The 18,748-nt window shown below is 42.7% G+C and overlaps 1 long non-coding RNA gene across 1 annotated transcript in view; it reads right to left on the minus strand.

Annotated features, from left to right (window-relative positions):
• The window catches only part of LOC134423807 (uncharacterized), a 117,157-nt gene continuing 98,409 nt past the window's right edge, over nt 1-18,748 (minus strand). Inside the window, exons 2-3 of the long non-coding RNA XR_010029197.1 lie at nt 9,236-9,714; nt 1-22 (exon numbers count right to left, since the gene is read on the minus strand). This is a non-coding gene — a long non-coding RNA (uncharacterized LOC134423807). The remainder of the gene's footprint in view (nt 23-9,235; nt 9,715-18,748) is intronic.

Consider the following 18,748-nt stretch of genomic DNA (forward strand, 5'->3'; position numbering starts at 1 on the left):
CAAACAATTTGCTCTCATCGATCTGTCAAGGCAAGCATACTCAGATGAGACACTTCAAACAGTATTTTCTTCCTTTTCCTCCTGCCTGTCCTCCCTGAGCAGTCTGTACATATAGACAAACTCTAACTAGCTGATGCCTTCAAAATGCATGTCCAAGTCTCTGTTAAAATCTGTGCCCCTGCTCTGAAGCTGAATGAGTTGCAGAGCTTCTGAAAGGATAAGGCCTTGACTGTTGGAGATTTTAAAAACTATGCATCTCTTTGATCCCTTTCCCAATATGCACAAAATACTAAAATTCTCTCCTGGATTTCATTACACATAAAAAGACATGAAAGTGCAATTTGCTCCTTACTCATCAACAACTACCCATCAGCCTTAGCTCCAAGCTAGACCATTCTGGCCACTTCAAGAAATGGGTTTTGAAATTTCCATTTCCAGATTGCCCTGGCAGGTATAACTGTGACTTTGCAAACAGCTACAGCTGTGTGTGCTAATTGCTTTCCTCTAAATTATTTATGAGACGCTTTTGACTGATGAGATTTCTCACAGCAGCATGTGCTAAGCATTGGCAGTGGGCTCCTGAAGTGGTGGGAACTCATCACCTGCCGAGCTGCAGAAAAGCCAGCTGTTAGCAGGCACTGCATCCCGCTTTGCACTGAGCTGGGAGGGCAAGCTCTACCTGCTTTCAGCTCCTTTTCCAACAACTGCTCAATAGGAATTTATGTGTAAGCATTATATCTGCACATAACACACAGCCGCCACTTTTGGGATTAGATCAGAGAATGCTGGAGACTGCCTAATTTAGATAAGGCAGAATATAGGGTGTCAATGACCTGTGGAAGACAATCCATTTCACTAAACAGGACTTTTCAAGCTCTGGTCCCAGAGGCAGCAGGGGTTCTGTAAAATGCAATTAGGACAGCTACAAATCAATAGGCTTAAATTCACCACATAGAAGGTAGCAGATTTACTGGAAAAATTTTACAAGATACATAAACTGAAAAAGAATGAAAAACATGACTACAGAGAGAACAAAATATTTATAATGACCCACCACTTTACCACTGCTTTTTCCTGGAGGGCTTATCTCTGTCATCCAGCTAAAAACTACTTTAAAAGCTATGTCTGAAGGTAACCATAAGCCCTGTCAGTTAAATAAAAAAACTTGTATTCCAGGGTCCAGCAATTTATGCCAGTGTTTTTCCTTTCCCTTTCAGATATGAATAACTGATAGGGAGAAGTAGTTGGAACCATGTTGGGTAGAAGAAAAACTTCATGTCTGGAGTTGCAGGAGCTCAACAAGGAGTAGCCAGAGGAATGAAGCAAAGCAACCTGTTAGAATTACTGCTCACTATTGGTGCTGTGATTACCTTCCCAGGAGGCTCTCGAGGTTGTTGGATGAGCTACTGATGTGGCATCTTCATGAGTTTCACAACTGGGTTTAAGAACTAAGTTTAAACAGGATTCTCAGCCAAACTCTAGATGAAATTGTGCATTTTCCTAAGCAGTAGTTTTATCCTGCCCATTCCATAAGTTTTAAACAATTTGAATTTACCTTGTGCTCATTTATTCCATATATGCCAGAAGATTCAATGTTTTCTGTACAAAAGTGTACTGACCCCAGATACAGGAGTTCAGACAAGAAAGAGGCAGTGACAAAGGGGGGCTCTGTTGTTTCTCAGAGTTGAGCTGGTATTTCAGAGCCGGGTCAGATATTCCTGAGCTACTCTGCTCAGTGCAGCAAAGGTATAAACTCAATTGTTGTGGAAGGTGTGCAGAGGAGAGCACACCATAATCCAGCTGTGCAGAAGGTCAGGAGGAGGAAGGCAGGGCAGAATGTGCCATTGCTCTAAGAGAACCCAGAAGTTTCATTTATTTACTCCATTCTCCCGTGCAGTGGAGTTGACTCTGGCTGTGTCCTGTTCAGTAGGTGGAACCTGGGAGTTGAAACAGATGTCCCAGCTTCCAGGCCTGCTCCCTCAGAGAGCTGAGCCACGTGGACAACTTGTCCTTCCATGAAACAGAACCTGGGGATAAGGAGTTGGGCTCCCTACAGAAGAAGAGGTAGAAACAGGGAGGGGGAAAAGCTGATGCTCACAGCCACCCATCACAGATGCAAAAGGAGACAGGACAGAAGGTATCTGTCTGGATCTGACACAGACTAACAGCGTGGCACAGGTAAGGCTAGAAGTCATTCATGCCTCATTTCTCCCACCTGTAAATTATTCCTCCCCCTTCATCCTCATTGGCACATCGTTATGACTGCTCAATTAATTAACAGTTTAAAAGAGCTTTGAGACGTTCAGATGAAATAAAAGGATTCTTTTGTATTTCTACTTCTCCAAAGTTGCATGTATAAACACTGAACCTTTTAAGTTCTTCACTGATGATGAGGATTTATTTCCTATTTATGGATGGGAAAGTTAAATCATGGAAATGTTAAAGCACACATTTTGAGAAACAGCCTCAAGTTCCAAGATCCTACTTTCTGCACGTTCAGCTACATATAAACACAGCTTGCCTTTCACTCCAAATCCTACCTGTGAGCAGGCACAAGTGAAGACTGGAGATCACTCACTGGAAATCTTGTGTTCAGGATCTCAATCAAGAATCTCAAAACTCAACCCTCTCTAGGAAACCTAAAAGAAAACCCAAGAAAACCAGTCTGGAAGCAGCACACTGCAGTGCTCTGCCCACCACATCACACACAGCACCCCTGTGTTCAGACAGAGCTCTGGTGCAGCTTTGTTGCCACTGGGGAGTCAGAACCTGGGATCAGACTTTGGGAAGTGTCTGTCACATGGTTCTCCAGCACAGCGAGTGTAAATCAATGTATTACAGGGGTGAGAGTTTCCCTGACCAAAACAATTAAAACTCTCACATAAAAATAGAATGCTGGAAGGAAAATCTGTCCATTCTGCACTATTATTGTATTTAACAGAAAACCCAAGTTCCTGTCAAAAACAAGAGAATAGAGAATCTCCAGCCAGCTTTAATAGCAAGATCTTTTGAAATACTCAGCCATCTGTCACAGCAGGAGTGCTTGTTGTTCAGCCCTTCTGAAAAATTTGGCCTTTCTTTGGGAACACGATGCTTTTGAAACTCGGCTCTCAGGCCCCTCCTAGAAATCACTTCTTCCATGGAAGGTCCTGCTCTTTTTGTATCTACCACACAGAGCTGGACAGAGCTGTCCTCAGTGCAGTGCAACCTGCCAGTAAAGCAGGTAGAGATGGGCTTGAAGTGAAAAACTGGAAGATTGCCCTGAGGTAGCTCTAAATCCAAGGAAAAATGGGTAGGTTAAGTCCAGGATTAACTGTACTTTCATTTAATGTTTCTTATGAAAAGCATTACAAACATATTTTAGTAAAATTCCAAATGTGTGTAACTCGTGAAAAGTGATCACAGAGTTCTCCTTTCTCCCCTCCTCTGATTCTTCCAGTCCTTTCTCTTCCTTCTCTCACTGTTGCTGACACTTTGACACATGTGAAGAAGAGGTAACAAAGGACTCAGCAATGGAATGAACTGCTCCATGCTCATAAAATATTGGTAATAGTAAGACCTCAGTTTGGGGTGGAAAACCAGCTTCCAGACAGAGCTTCCTGGGGGTTAATAAAATCTGCTATACAGAAAGGAAAATCCAGGAGCAGGTGAATCATCTCATGCACTGGGAGCAGGCAAACAGGCAGAATCATGCACAGCACTGCACTGAAAGAGAATCTCCCTGTAAACACCTACATCTGGAACCTGCAGTGATTCTCCTCCACAGAACAAACATTTTAAAGCAATGATGTGAAAACTGCCCAGCAAAGCAGAGCACTAACCGGGACATTTGCCCTTTCCTCTGCTACTGTTACATCAGAAGAACATGTTGCTGGTCTCCATTTTAACAAATACAGATTGAGCTCCTTGTGGCTCTCTGGGACAAAAAATTGTGTTACCTTCAATGAAGCAAGACCTCCAACAAGTCAACGGGATATATAAGAATATTTTTTATTTCTGAAGTGGCCAAGAAGCTTTGAAGTTACATTAATACCTCCAGATAGTCACACAATCCCTCCTGCTGCAAAGAAAACCTCAGTAAAATGGCTACATGAAAGTCAACAGCAAAATTCCCACCAGCTTCACTGTGAACAAGACTTCAGGCCATAAATCTGTTCTGTAAAGGGTTTCCTACCAAATGTTTGAAAATTATTTTTTCCAAAGGGAAAAAAAAAGATAATTGTTTCATTGTATTTTCTATAAAAAGCCGTAACCAAACATTTCATTTTAGATTGGGGTCAATCTCAGTTAAAAAATTTTCAGTTCCCACACACATTTTCACAAAGCAGTAGAACTCTGATGGCTGACATGTTCTGTTGCTAGACTGAACTGACACACAAGAGATTGATAATGCAAGGCAAAACGTTTTGAACTTTCAGCCCCACAAAAGAAAAAAAATCAGCATATCAGGGTTCTTCTCCAACCCTCACTCCCAAGTTTTCACAGTACAAATACATATGGTAGTACTGCAATTTTTGAAAGATATGTTAAAACTACAATTCGCATCACAAATGGCTACCACCTGGCACAACCCTACCAAAGCTGAGAAGTTACTTTGGAAAACAGCATAATTTGGAACAGAAGTCAGCCTGAAGAGCTCCATTTCCCAAAGAGCCCAACAAAACCTTTCCCTTGGCTCTGCTCATTGCTTTCCAGGAGGAGCCCAGCGGAAGGGAGGCAGTCAGTGTGACTGCCAGTTTTGCAGAGTCCGTGAAACTCTTCAGAGACATGACCCCTGTTCTGGCTCCTGGATTTCCAACAGAGGACTCTATTAAAAATTATCCTCTCCAGGGCCCCAGCATCTTCACCCTTAACCTTTCTGAGTCATTAAAGAGTACTCAGCCCATAATACAACAAATACAAACTTCCATTTGCTGCATGCAAAGCAAACTTCCATTTGCTAGGGCACAGCAACCTCAGAAGCTGCTGAAACATGAAGTAACAGCCCAGACTTTGTTCTGCAAGGCTGAAGCCCCAGGAACTGAAAAGAACTTCAGCACTTGCTTAACCTTAAGCACAAGCTGAAATGCATGGCTGAATAGGAATGGCCTGAGGAATTATGCAAATGCTTAGCTGAATCCGGGTCCAAATATGAACTACTTTAAAAGATAGAGAAGCAAGCAGAGCAATTTAATCATTTTTATCTCCTTACCAAGAATGCACAAGTTCTTACAGCTAATATTACAGCATCTTCTGCTGCTGCCAGAAGCCAAATGACCTATTCTTTAACAGTCAAGCTCTCCTCATTTTCAAACTGAAGATTAGTCCATTTATGCTGAACAGTGGCACAGAATGACAATTTCATAATACACAGATTGAGAGCTATTCCACTCACATGTCACATTACCTTGCCCTTTATCCACTGCACTACCACTTGCAATTGACTATCATGATAATAAGGTGGAGCTGCCTCTAATCTCCAATTTTGTATGTTCTGGGATGCTGGCAATTCATTATACACTGCCACAGAGTGACCAGCTGGATCTGACCTTGAATCTGAACACAGAATCTGAACTCCAGAAAACGTGGAGACATAACTTATTCATATGAACAGACTGCAGTAAAGTTACAACATGAGCTGGGCACTTCCTTAAAATGCTGAATAAAATGAACCTCCAGCAATGGCACTGCCAAGGGCAGCCAGCACTTCCCAGCAGACTCTCAGCACTGTCCACAAGTGATCCCTCCCATAAACATGAAGGCTGATTGTGAAAATTTTTCTACACATGACTAGTCCTTACTTCTGCAAATGTTCTCCCAGCCATGAGCATTTTCAGGGTCAGATCCCACAGCTGTACTGCTAATAGGCAGTGCAGTAAGGGTCCAACACAGTTTCCAGTTTGCTCTCCTTGCAGGAATATCAGTGAATCCATAATATAATCTCTGATTATGTCACCATAGAAAACCAATGTGTTACAGTTGGCTATCATAACTGTTCCACACACTGAAGAAAGTCTGTATTTCACTGTGATCTGAGCAGAAATGCAACAGAGAAAGTGGAAAGCAATTAATAAATTCTGCTACCAGAAAGAGGATTGTGGTGATTACAGCACAATTGCCATAGAAGATGTACAAAAGAGCTCACTGAGAAAACATCCCAATTTAGACTGCACAACTCCAGGGACTTCTTGCTAACAAAATACAGAGTATTTTACTTCTAGGTCACTGATTTCAATCTGGCCTCAAAGGAAAAAATGACTGGAAGTTAATGCCAGCTGACAGTGGTGTGAAAGCTGCAGGGTGGATCTCAGCCCACTTCCTAGCAGATTGGAGACCACAATCCAAGTATTTGTGATTTGTGTAAGCAATACGGCTACAAATTCAGGCTGTGATTCAATGATACTGCAAATCCAGCTGTAGGACTCTTAGGACAAGGAGCTGATATGACACACACAATTCTGCCAATTCCAGCTTGTCTGAAACCTTTTGACAAGTTAACAGTGCACAAACAGGTGCTGGGGCAGATCAGATATCATTATGCTTTTTACAGCTGTAAGAAAAATCCAGGTTGTGTGTGCCAGCCAGTCCAACAGGAATGTAGGTAAGTGCCACAGCTCGCTGGGTCCAGCCTGCCTGGTCTCAAGGGTCACCAATCCATGGCCTCCAAGCTCCATCCTTCAGTGACAGCAGGTGCAGGCTGTGTTGGAGCAGGCACATCAGAACTGAGCTGTTTTACTGCTGCTGGTCACTCTCTGAGCCAGAGACAAGTGAAGGTGCTGTCTACACCTCCGTCTGTCCTGCCACAGGGTGGAGGCTGCCAGATGGTTTGCAAGTCACCCAGGGCACATAAAGCCACACAGGCATTAAATAGCATAAATAGCGAGGCATTAAATGACACCATCCCTGCTGGCACCACATCCCTGCTCATCAGTGCTCCATTCATTTAAACACTTTAAAGAGAGCAGGGAAATAGGAGATTAGAGAGATGTGCTGCTGCCTTTGATAAGCCTGAAAATAGAAGCAATGTTTGTGTTAATCCTGTAGCACTAATATAGAAAAGGCACGATTAACTGCAGTTGCAGGAACAGTCTAGTGCAATCTATTTTGCCAGTGAATTTCTCCACGGAAAGATGGGTCACAGGGCACACCTGCAAAACGCATCCAGGCATTCATATCTGCATTGTGTCCATGGCCTCTGTTCCAACAGATGGTTGGCCAAAGGATTTCTTCTCCTTTTATTTTTTTTGAGTTTTTTTCTGAACACACAGGAGCAGAGCAAGCCCTCCTGCCAACAGCGCAGTGAATGCAGAGCATTCAGCAATGAAAGGGTGACCTTGATTAGTGTCTAATGTGTAAAAACCAGTTACTTTTCAGCACATAATAAAGTAGAAGAGTTCTGCTATGATCTGCCAGATTCTTCAAGCTGCTCTGAGGAATACTGTTGGAGATGCTGTCTATACAGTCTCTGCTTAAGGCAGCAGCTAATCCTTGGTCCCTCCACCCTGCTGGTTTCTCCTGCTTCACTGCAAGATTGCTTCTAGAGAAGAATGTGTACTGCTTATTACATAACAGGCTATTCCTTAATCAGCAGCACAAATGTTAGGGCAGCTCTACCTGACTTGTACCTACAGATAGAAAACGCAGACAGCTTCTACATTCCTTATTTTCTGTCTTATTTCCTTTTAAAATTATTATATTCTGTGAGCAGCATCCATCCCTCATTGCTGCTAGTAATGGAGAGGAGTGAGCAGCCCTGTAGGTAAGAAAATAAGAAATTCTGGATCCACTGATACTGAATGAAAATATCCTTGCTGAGTGCTCCCCTTAGAAATCTACACCTTTGGGAAAGAAGCCAAAAGAGGTTGGATTAGCTGGTGTGAAGGCTTGCAAGATCAACTGTAGCTTGGAAAGGCAATACCATCATAAAGGTGCTACTGAGAACAGAGGGGGATTAACACGGTGTTTGAATGGATCCACCAAGTCTTGGGATGAGGAAACATGAACAGTGTTGGCATTATGTGATTGTAATAAAATCAGGCTGATGATGGAGAGGGGGAAAAAGTGATACCTCATCTATACTAAATAACAAGAAAAGAATGCTGGCTAGAAGGTGCAGTCCCTGTGCACACAGCCACATTTCACTGGAACTGCAGAGAAAACCCCCATTTGGGACAGACTGTGTTAGCAGAGGCCACAGAGGAACAGGAATCAGGAACTGGAGGTAGCAGTACAGAAATAGAATAAACCAAGGACTTTCCACATTCTTTAAAAACCTAGGGCACTCACAGGACAAAAGCTTCCCTGGGGGCATGGGAGGGGGGTAAAATCTATGCTTTGAAAGGGAAAAAATTCACAGCTTATAAAAAGGAGGGTGGGAATCACAGATCTGGAAACCAAATGCATACAGGGGCTGCACTCTGCGTGCAGGGGGAGGGGTGTTGCAAATGGGAGGAAATATTTTTGTGCTTTTCAGAGATTTCTAACCCATAAACCTACAGCCTTCCATAAGGTATTCTGCTCTCTCTCCTCCATTTCAGAGCTTATCTGGAGAGGAAAATGTTAAGTTGTTAGCATTAAAAAGAAGGGAAAAAAGTTAAGGTGTTTTTAATTTTAAAAAGAAGAAACTTCTTCATAGCTGCATGATCAGTTAAAAGTTGCCTGTGCTGTTATGTCCATGTGCTAAGTTTCCTTTGGGATCCACTTACATCTGCATAATCATCTATTTTAATTATATGATGCCATAGGGTATATGATACTGTATGGACAAGAAAAGAGACAAGGAGATGACAGTGGGACAGAAAATACAGCGACCACATTTCCATCAGCAAAAATGACTGTTGCATGCAGTCATGAGCATGGGATAGAGGAGGAAAAGTCATGTGAAACGAGTTACTTCAATCCTTCACGTCCCTAAAATAAATTCCTTCAATCCCTTGTGAGGCAGATTTTCTCTCTCTTCTGTTCCACATCTCAAACCCAGTATGATTTCTTGCTCCAGACTGTGACAGTATACTTCACACAAGGCATCCATCTTCTCCAGACTATGATCCCAAGTCTTTGCCATTTCAGAAGCCTCCACCTCACAGCAACCCCCCCAGTCCCAACTCAAAATCCCACCATTTCTCCAACCTCCCTGTTATCACTTTAACATATATAAACATTGACATTATCTATACAAAAAAAAGATCAGGAACTTCTGGTATCTGAAGAATCCCAGAGAACTCCTTCCAGCCCTGAAATGTTCCCATTTCCTAACCTCATTTGCAGTGGAGGTGATACAAAGAATGAGACTTGTTGACATCAACCACAGCAGAAGGATCTCCAAGCTGGAGAGAGATCAGGGGAATTTGGCCTGGGCACAGCCAGATCTCTGAGCAGCACATGCTGTTTATCACACCAAGCAGAGTCATGACTGCATCTCTTCCTGGCAGATGAATCCTTTCTCTTCTCTTGTTTTTCTGCACCAGTGGCTGTTGTGCTCTCCCAGCACCTCTCCAGAGACCAGCAAACACAGTGGTTGGTACAGGGGCAGCGCATCTGCATTAGTCATTTCCCAGGGATCTTTACTAGCTGCTCTGGCTCCTGTAAGCTTATGCAGATTTTGTAATGATGGATTCCTAGATCTCTTTTTGGAGGTGAATCCCAGCAAATTACAGCACTGATGAAGGCACCAGGACCAGTGATGAAGCTGTCCCACCTGAGATCCTTAGGGACACCAGGAGGTGAAGGGTCTACCTGAAAAACAGAGCAAGGCACAGGGAAGACTTTTCAAAAATTAAAATATTTCTAGCAGAAAGACAGACTGTGACATGAGTAGTCTAAAACAGCCTTGTCTTTCAAATGTTTGGTTCTAACTATCAGCACAGCACATCCAACCACTGAAAGTCAATTCAACAATATCTGGATTAGTAACTTTACATGCTCTATTACAGATTGAGACATACTTGGGTGGAAAGGAGTTGCCAAGCCTGGAACTGCAAGGGCTCAAATTTAGTTACAGATTGAGCTTTAACTCCTGAGCACACTTGAACTTTGCTCTAAGACAAAAGATGCACAAGACAGAACTAATCAGCTTAAAACAGTGCTGTTGACATTCAAAATTTCATAAAGAATGGTTTCACCTACCAAAGTGAAAAGATGATCATGCAAGTGGGTAAAATATATTAAACCAGAAAAACAGTGCTAGCATTCCCCATAAAGAAAATACTCTGTAATTACCAAGAGACAGGATATGGATAAGCAGTTTTCAAGAGGAAAGCCCCTCTATCTCATTAAACAGCTGCTTCGTTCCTGCATTTTTTCCCTGTTCAACTCTTCACCTTTAATCTGCAATCCTCAGCTATGCTGCACACACCAAGAATGCAAAGCTGACAAGCACAGGAGGGCCTCCCTTATCAGCTTAGGATAAAAGGAAGAGATCGAAAGGATGGATTGTCTGTGATTTTTCATTGCAGACTGGTAGATATTTTATGCTGGTTTCAGACAGGCTAAAGATTTGGAGATCTGAAGATTCATTTATCTTGAAAGATTTGGAAGAATGTTGGTAGAAAATAACAGGTGAGGTTCCACATAGGAGAGAAGGAAGTGCCATGGTGTGGCTGTGTGGCAGGAGCTGGGGACCGCAGGGCGCTGCCCTTCCTCCCCCTCACTGAGGGCTGAGCACTCCCAGTGCTGCCAAGGGGAAGATGCAAATCAATGAGTCAGTCCTCTCTCCCCACAGGATGCAGAAAAGGGTACGTGCAGGTATAAAGTCTGCAGTAATATGCCAGCAAAGGAAGTTTCTTGCTAATCCCAGTGACTGCCTTGTGGCCTTTAGAAGGAGGATTTCGATTTTTCCTGAGGGCAGCAGGTAACCCCAGAACACTGCTGAGCCACTGCGGCAGGCAAGAGGAGCACAGAGGCTCCCAGGCCCTCTTCCTTGCTGTCTGAATAAAGCTCCTGAGTGCAGAATAGACAACTTGGTCAGGGCCTTCCTTATCCTCCTCTCCCTGCTGTGATCACAGGGAGCTCCCACTCCAGGCCTCTGATGTGTTGGCAGCCTCTGTAATTTAGAGTAGCTGTGATTTATGCCTTCGACAGAGCCTGTACTTAGGGAGCACCAAGGTAGGGCTGGCCTGACCAGTATAACTGTGTCCTGTCCAGCCCTCTGTATTGATCCAATGAGTGATGGAAGTGAAGAATTCAATGGCCTTTGCTGTCTGTAAGGAACAGCAAAGGGACAGGAGCTGGGATGGAGGCAGGGATTTAATTACCCCTCACAGGCAGCAGCCAGAGGTGTGATGGTGACACTCTGTATTGATGGGGGAATCACTCTCTGCAACCTCCCCCTGCATCCCCGCTCGTTGAGGAAGGAAACGGGAACAAGAATGAGAAAATTTTTTGAATGCTTCATCCTGCATTAATCACGTACCATATCCTTCTCCTCATCTAGTCTCAGGGGGAATGTCACAGGCACTGGAACAAGAGAAATGAGGGGAAGTTTACAGTTGCCTAAATCTAAGAGAGAGAGAGGTGTTTGTGGCACACAGCATGTTGTAGCTCCCACTATAAATTCATGGGCAGATTTCCAACAAGTAATAGGGAGCCAAATCCAAACTATTCAGTGAAAGGCTTGAGCAACCTTTAATCAGACTCCTAATTGGTCTTTTCCTCTGTTTCAACATTTGTTGTTTGAGGAAACCAACAAAAGTTCCCAAATGAGCTTTTTAAAGTGCCATTCAGGATATAATCAGGTCTCTTTGAAAAGGGACAGCTCTAAATTCAGTCATAAATATTTAATACTGTTGTCTGCCAAATTTAGCAAATGGTTTTAGTGGGGACCTGTATTTATCAAATTACCACCTTCAAGACAAATGCTTGTGAGGAATGCTCAGTCTTCCTAGACCTTATTCTGCTAATGAGGGCATGCCCCATCTTTTCCAAAACACCACTTCTAAGACAATGGTCCAATTTTTACATTACAGCCATGTCTGCCTTGTACTGGCTGAGTAGCTGTCATTTGGATTCCTCCTATCAACTCTGAATTCCCTTTCATCTGGGGTCTGTGTTATGTGATGGCAGCCCAGAGCAGTGACCTATGACTATGCTTGACTTCTTATCTCATGACATGTGGACTAACTTACAAATGCAGGTAATTAGTTAAAGACGTTTCATGACAAATTAGACTAATGGAATTGTAATGGTTAAATTAAGTCCTGAGGTCAGTTTTAAGGTCCCTTGTTAGGGGTGATAGTTAAAATGCAAGCTGTCAGACTCTGGGAAGTATCTTGTTTCTTTTAATAAAGTGCTTATTTTGCATGTGAAAAGCCAAGGACATAACTGCTTCGATAGGGTCGGATCCAAGGGAAACAATCTGGTTGGCAGTTTTTGGATAAGTCCCCCAGTCCTGCCCCCAAACTGTGTCCTATAGGCAAGACACACAGTGGAGAGGAGCAGTAAGTGTGCAGAAGGATCAAAGCACACAACTTTGCACTGCTCTGAACACTAATCTCTCACTCTCCCCTTGCACCTTTCAACTGAAAATTTCATCTGACATCTTTCTTTGGGGAGGAAGTTAATTTTGCAAAATCAAACAGTCCAACATAAATTAAACAGATAAATCATGTCCTGTTATCCACATCCTTCCTCCACAAGGAGTCTGCAAGGCTCTCCCTGTAGGCCCTTCTAACAACAGAGCAACTTGATAACTCACACACTGCTAAGGACAAATGGGAAAGGAAGAGGCAACAAAATGGAAAACATTATTCTGCAATTTTATCATTCCCCAGTGTGCCCATGTCTTGAGCACTGCCTGCAATTCTGTTTGTGCAATCTCAAAAAGGTACATTAGAGTGAAAAGAAGCAACAAGAACATCAGAGGTAGCAAATGGCTCCTGTAGCAGAAGAGACTTCATACACAAGGACTTGTTTTCTTGGCAAACAATAGCTGAGCTTGGATGTGATTGAGGTATTTAGCATGGAGTGGGATGGAGAAAACAAATGGAGTAATTGGTCTTCTTACAATAAAAGGAAACACTTTTTACACAGTTGGTAGTTGAATGTGGATGTTCACTGATGAGTCCAAAGGAATAAGTGCATTGAAAAAATTAGATAAGTTCTTGGGAATCTAACAGCCACTACATACTGCAATTCAGATACAGCCTGGAGCTCAGCAAGTGCCTCCACACTGAGCACCAGAAGCTGGAAAGACATCAGAAAATTGAGTCCTCTTCACTACCACCTTATGCTCTTTTTTACACTTCCAGCACTGCAGTCTGCGACAGGACACCAGGCTGGGCAGGGCCACTATCATCACCTGGTCTTGGGTCTCTCCTCCCTGCAGACAACAGATTAGTCCCAGATAAGGTTAAGCCACTTCCCTTCAAAGGCAGCCCTGACCTCTGATGGCCACGGCAAGAACAGCTCGATTCAGAGCTGTCTGCTGGCCCAGGATGGGCGGTGGTGAGGGCAGGAGGATCTCATGTATGTCAGTACATGTACACGGGACTGGGAATGAGGGGGGGCCCCTAATTACACAGTCTCCATTTTCAACTCCATGCACATGCTTTGATCTTTCCTTTTCCAACATAAACACAGAGCAGAGCACAGCTTTAGACAGACATCCCCTGCTGAAACCCTGCACTGCTCCCAGCCCAGGCAGAGAACCAGACAGCGAGTGACACAAGGCAGCTGTTTGCTACATCCCTGCAGCCACACTCTTGGGACATAATGGCAAAAAGCACAGTGCAAGGACCCCTAAGGAAGAGAGAGAGTAACATAAGTATGTGTTCAGATACCATTCCAGAGCCAGTCCAGCAGCTCTGGCAGGCACAGTACCCTTCACTGCTGTTTACCTCTTGAAACTAGGATCAGTCTATTGAATTCACCTTAAAAAAAAAAAAATAAAAAAAAAAAATATATATATATTCAAGCTAGAAGAACAGAGCTCACTCTGATTTGGTATTTCTGCTTGGTCTTCTGCCATGTAGGCAAACAGTGTCCTCCCCAGTCCCTGAATGATGGTGGCTGTAGGAGATTCCAGTCACATTCCAGTCACAGTGTGCTCCCTTCCTGTGCCACTCCCTGCCCAGGTGTGCCCCTGGCCCTGGCTGCACCTGGGGCAGCCTGCACAGCTCCTCTCTGGAGCTCCCCAGGTCCCAGCCAAAACAGTGCTGTCATTGCTCCTCTTCCTACCCTGTTCTCCCAGCACACACACACAGAGTAACAAGCCAGATCTCTGGTGCTTAAAAGGAACACTTAAATTGTTAATGTGCATTGAAGGAAAAGAATTATTCTTTAACAGACTTACTACACTTTTTCTCAGGATAAAAACTGCAGGGATGGAGAATTTAGGTATTCAATATGCATGTAAGTTGCAAGTAAGATGACAGGAGGAAATCAAGGCCAAAATCCACTCAGTGCCATGACTTTCTGTATCTTTCATTTCCCTAATTCCTAGCATGTGTCATTCAGACTTTTTTCATCTATGCATAAGGACCGAATGACGCTCAAGTGCAACAATTCTCCTCCACCAAAAAAACCAGGACTCAAAAGCTCATTAATAGAACGATGCAGAATTCATTGCATTGTGCATCCTTGTAAATATGCACGCACACTCTTTTTATCTCAGTTCATGTACATGAAATAGTAATAAGTAGGAAACACAAAAATATAAAATGAGACCCTCATGTTGTTACTACACTACAGTTCTTCTTCTTTATATGAGAGCTTTTAGCATTAATAGCTAGAGGAGAGTACACACAAGTCACTCTGAGTTGAGAGAACTCATTAAGTTCTGCTGGTTTCTATTACAGAAATGGGACTATTTGGACCTTGAACATAAGACAGAAAGATGTGAATAATGATTTATTTGGAATATAAGAGAGAGAAGATACTTCCCATTAGTGGAATAGCAGCAGCTGTTAACTCTGTAGAGCACATATGTATTAGTTTGAAAAGTCTGTAGGTAGGGAAGATATTTCAGCCTCAAGTATCCTCATAAGACACTGACATACTTAAGCTGCAGTTTGCAATATGTTTGTAGAGTTAATGCTTGACAATTTTTTGGTTTAGTATTATTATACAGAAGTGATACCAGGATGGTGTTGTCAAATAAATTATTATATAAGATGCAGAACCAATGGATATAATAGAAAAATTAATTTGAAAAATGGATAACATATCTAATCTAATCTAATATCTGTCTTTAGTTTTGCTTTGAGAGAGCCAGAAAGCAGGGCTATTCAAGAGTTTGCCTTTGGTAGAATACTTACTCAATCCAAGTAAGAAGGGATAACAAACACTTATCTTCTTTCCTTCCAATGCACAAAGATACAGATATTTCCTAAAATAACTTTGATATTTCCATGTAGGACGAAGCTAATTAGATTCACAGAGTCACAGAAATCTTAGTTGGAGGAGACCTCTGGAGATCTGCAGTCCAGCCTCCCACTCAAAGCAGGAGTGCTGCCAACACCAGATCAGGTCATCCACGGCTTGGCCCCTCAGCCTCTTAAAAATATATAAAGATGGAAATTTCACAACCACTTTTGGTGACCCCTTCCAGTGCTACACCACCCTCTTGATGAAGAAATCTAGCATGAGAAAGTCTGCTGAGAGTTGTAGTATCTTGTAAAAAACTAATGAAGGTCAACTAAATTTTGTTCTTAAGAAAAAAGCTGTCCCTAAAAGACTTGTCTCACTGTTAATTCTCACAGAAAGAGTAAAACCCAGTTAAAGAATAGTATTTACTGGCCTGTCTATTTTAATCTCTCACCAGTGAATATATCTTCAAAACCACCTTCTGATGGTATGGAAATGTTCTCAGTTTTAACTGATGGAAGGAGAGCTGAGGTGAGCAGACACTGTGTATTCAATTACACAGCACATCCAAAACAAAGCCGGGAGCTGAATCCAGATTTCCTACGCACTGCATAACTGAATTAACCACAAAAATCACTTTAGTGTTACTTAGCTTTCTTTTCCCACCAGCTACTGCAAAGTTAAGTTGCAAAAAGTTGAAATAAGTATCTAATGGCAGCAGGAATGATGATAGTCTTTGTCAAGATCTGAAATTTAGAATTGCTCTTTGTTACTACGTAAGAAAAAGTCATTCTTCCTTATCCCTGTAAGTATGGAGCTCACTCGGATCTCAGTCTGCCATTCTTTCACTTCATCCTCACTGAGACGGATCCTGCAGTTCCTCCTGGAGAATGTAAATCAAACTCATTGACTGGCACACACATTGACTTTAGATTTCTATCAGATTTCAAAGATGCCACTGGAACCTTTGAGAAGGGTTCAGTCTTTAAAGAAACACTTAAAAATGACAAGTGGGATCAGAATGCAGCAGCAGGGGTGGCAAAAGCAGGATTCAGTATGTGTATCTACACTCCTAAAATGGATCAGCTGGAATGTCATTGAGTGTCTTCCCTGAAGAGCAAAAGAGCAGCCAGGTCTCTGTGCTCACTTCCTATCATTTTATTCCTATCATTGTTGTGCCACAGGGTCAGTTTATCTAACAGTAGGAACTGACTTCATGGAATGAGGATTTACTTCTGAGAATGGGACCACTCAAGCCCCTGCAGAGGTGCTATTTTGTACCTGCAAACCTTCTCTGCACTCATCTGGTGATAGCAGAGAGATGCAGCTCCCAATACTATCTCTGAGCACACAGCCCCTGTTAGCCGAGATCATGCAGTGCCCCTTTTACTGCAGCAATGTAAACATTTACCAAGAGAAGACAAGGAAATATGATCTGACACAAGAAGATTAAGCTGTATGGGTTTTTCACAGGAAGCCAAGTCCTTTAGCTGTCAGGTAGAAGCCACAGAGTGATGCCTATTGTTTCTTAAAGAGTAATTACTTCTGATTGCTTCCGAGTACACTAATTTGTCTTGATACAGAATGACAGCATAACCCAGAGCAGTGGATAACTGCATTACTTTACCTGTGTACAGGTTTTCTGGGGCTGGCAAGTACACCTGTGCTGGTTTGAGCAGCACTAGAGCACTGCAGTCCCACTTTGCAGGGCTGTACCCACAGGAGCAAAATCTGCTGCCTCTGCCCAGGAGGGGCAGTGCCCTCACTTGGGGCTGAGATGGGATCCCAGAAAACCCTGCCTGGTCAGGGATGGGGCTACCTCAACACAGCATTATGGAAAGGCAGAGGGCACTGGGAACAGCTGGATTCTAGAAAGGAACCACTAAGCTGACTGGCTGAATGAAAGGACTGCAAATGCTGATTTTCTGATCTGCTCTTATTCTCTCATATTCTCATGTACATTATATATGCTACATATGCTGCTACCTGAATCCATTCATGCACGTATGAAAAGCCTTTTGCTAATCTCCTCCAAATAAATTGTTTTCATTAGTATTCCTTCCAAAAGGCAGGAATAAAGAGAATGGAGGGAAAACTTGCTACTTCACAAAATTGTTAGAAATGTCAGAATACACTGTGGGTGCCACCAAAAGTCCTATTGCTCAGGGATGACTTTGCTATGTCACAATTTTATGTGGTTGTTGCAGGGCAGGAAGAACCCCTGCACCAGCCAAAGAATCCTGGTTTGTCAATGCTTTGCTCCTGTGGTGCAGTCAAATCAGGAAAGTCTAGAAATTTTGCAAACTGAAAGCTGAACAAAATGTTCAGGTTAGGTCACTCAGAGTGTTTTGTTGTAATTTTTAAACATTTTGTTTCTATTTAATTTTATTCATTTAAATCTTCTGATGTCAACTACCTTAAAACTTTGAAGTAGAAAGTGACTTCAATTGAAATAAAAATATTAAGGTTTCTGGTAAAATATGTCAAAAAATACTGTCATACACATTCTGAAAAAGCAGTTCCATGCTTTGGCTGAGCTAGAGAAGATTCTGGCTCATGAATCATTTCAATTTTGACAAAATTAGGATTTCTAAGAGGAGAAAAATAGTGAAAGGAAAACCAAAATTCATGAAAGGGTCTCTGATTGGTCCTAAACAAAAGTTCACCAAGGCTGTTGTCCAGTGATGTTGTCTATTTGCAGAAAACAACAGTTTTATCATTACTGACTGTTGTTTATCATAAATTGCTCTGGTCAATCAGAAGCTGCCCAGGACTTGAAAGTCAGACCCACAGAGCTGCAGTGAGGGGTCACAAAATGGTTTGGGACCATCATGCTCCCAAACTTCAGCTGTCATGCAGAAATTCAAAAGCCAGAGGAGAAGCATTGCACTGTTTTTCCCACCCTCCTGGCATCCCTCAGATTCTCCTTATGCCACTTTGCAGCCATAGCAGCTCCCTGCTGCTCTTCACATTTTCTGACACTTCTAATAATTCTGATCTTAAAATTTCTTCTTTGCAGGGAGAACAGTGAAGGCATTTCAACACTTATTGCAGATTCATTGCAACATGAAAAAAAGACAATGCTCACCTCACGTTACCTCTGTGGTGGTAAAATTATTATTTTTAAGATCTGAGAGGGTTGGCTTAGTTTATCCTAACTAGGAGAATGCTCTCCTTGGCTTAACAGCCTGTGATTGTTCCCAGCTCCCCACTTCTGAGGCAAGATAATACTGAGAGTGCCACTCCTGTGGGCTCCACCAAGAGCAGCTCTCCACAAGGCCTCATTATCTGCTTTGATTCATTCTCACAATTGTGGCAGTCAAGCAGCTTTTAAGGAGTCCCTCCCTCCCAGGGTTGGCTCCCTGCCTTTGTTTGCCTAAATGATGTTTTCTTCACCTGGTTTGTTATTTTCTGAACCAGTATATAAGCTGGATCTCTGCAACCGCTTGGAGGAAGGGGGAGCAGAGAG

Source organism: Melospiza melodia, chromosome 12 (genome assembly GCF_035770615.1).
Source record: "Melospiza melodia melodia isolate bMelMel2 chromosome 12, bMelMel2.pri, whole genome shotgun sequence".
In the NCBI taxonomy this organism is placed as follows: Eukaryota; Metazoa; Chordata; class Aves; order Passeriformes; family Passerellidae; genus Melospiza; species Melospiza melodia.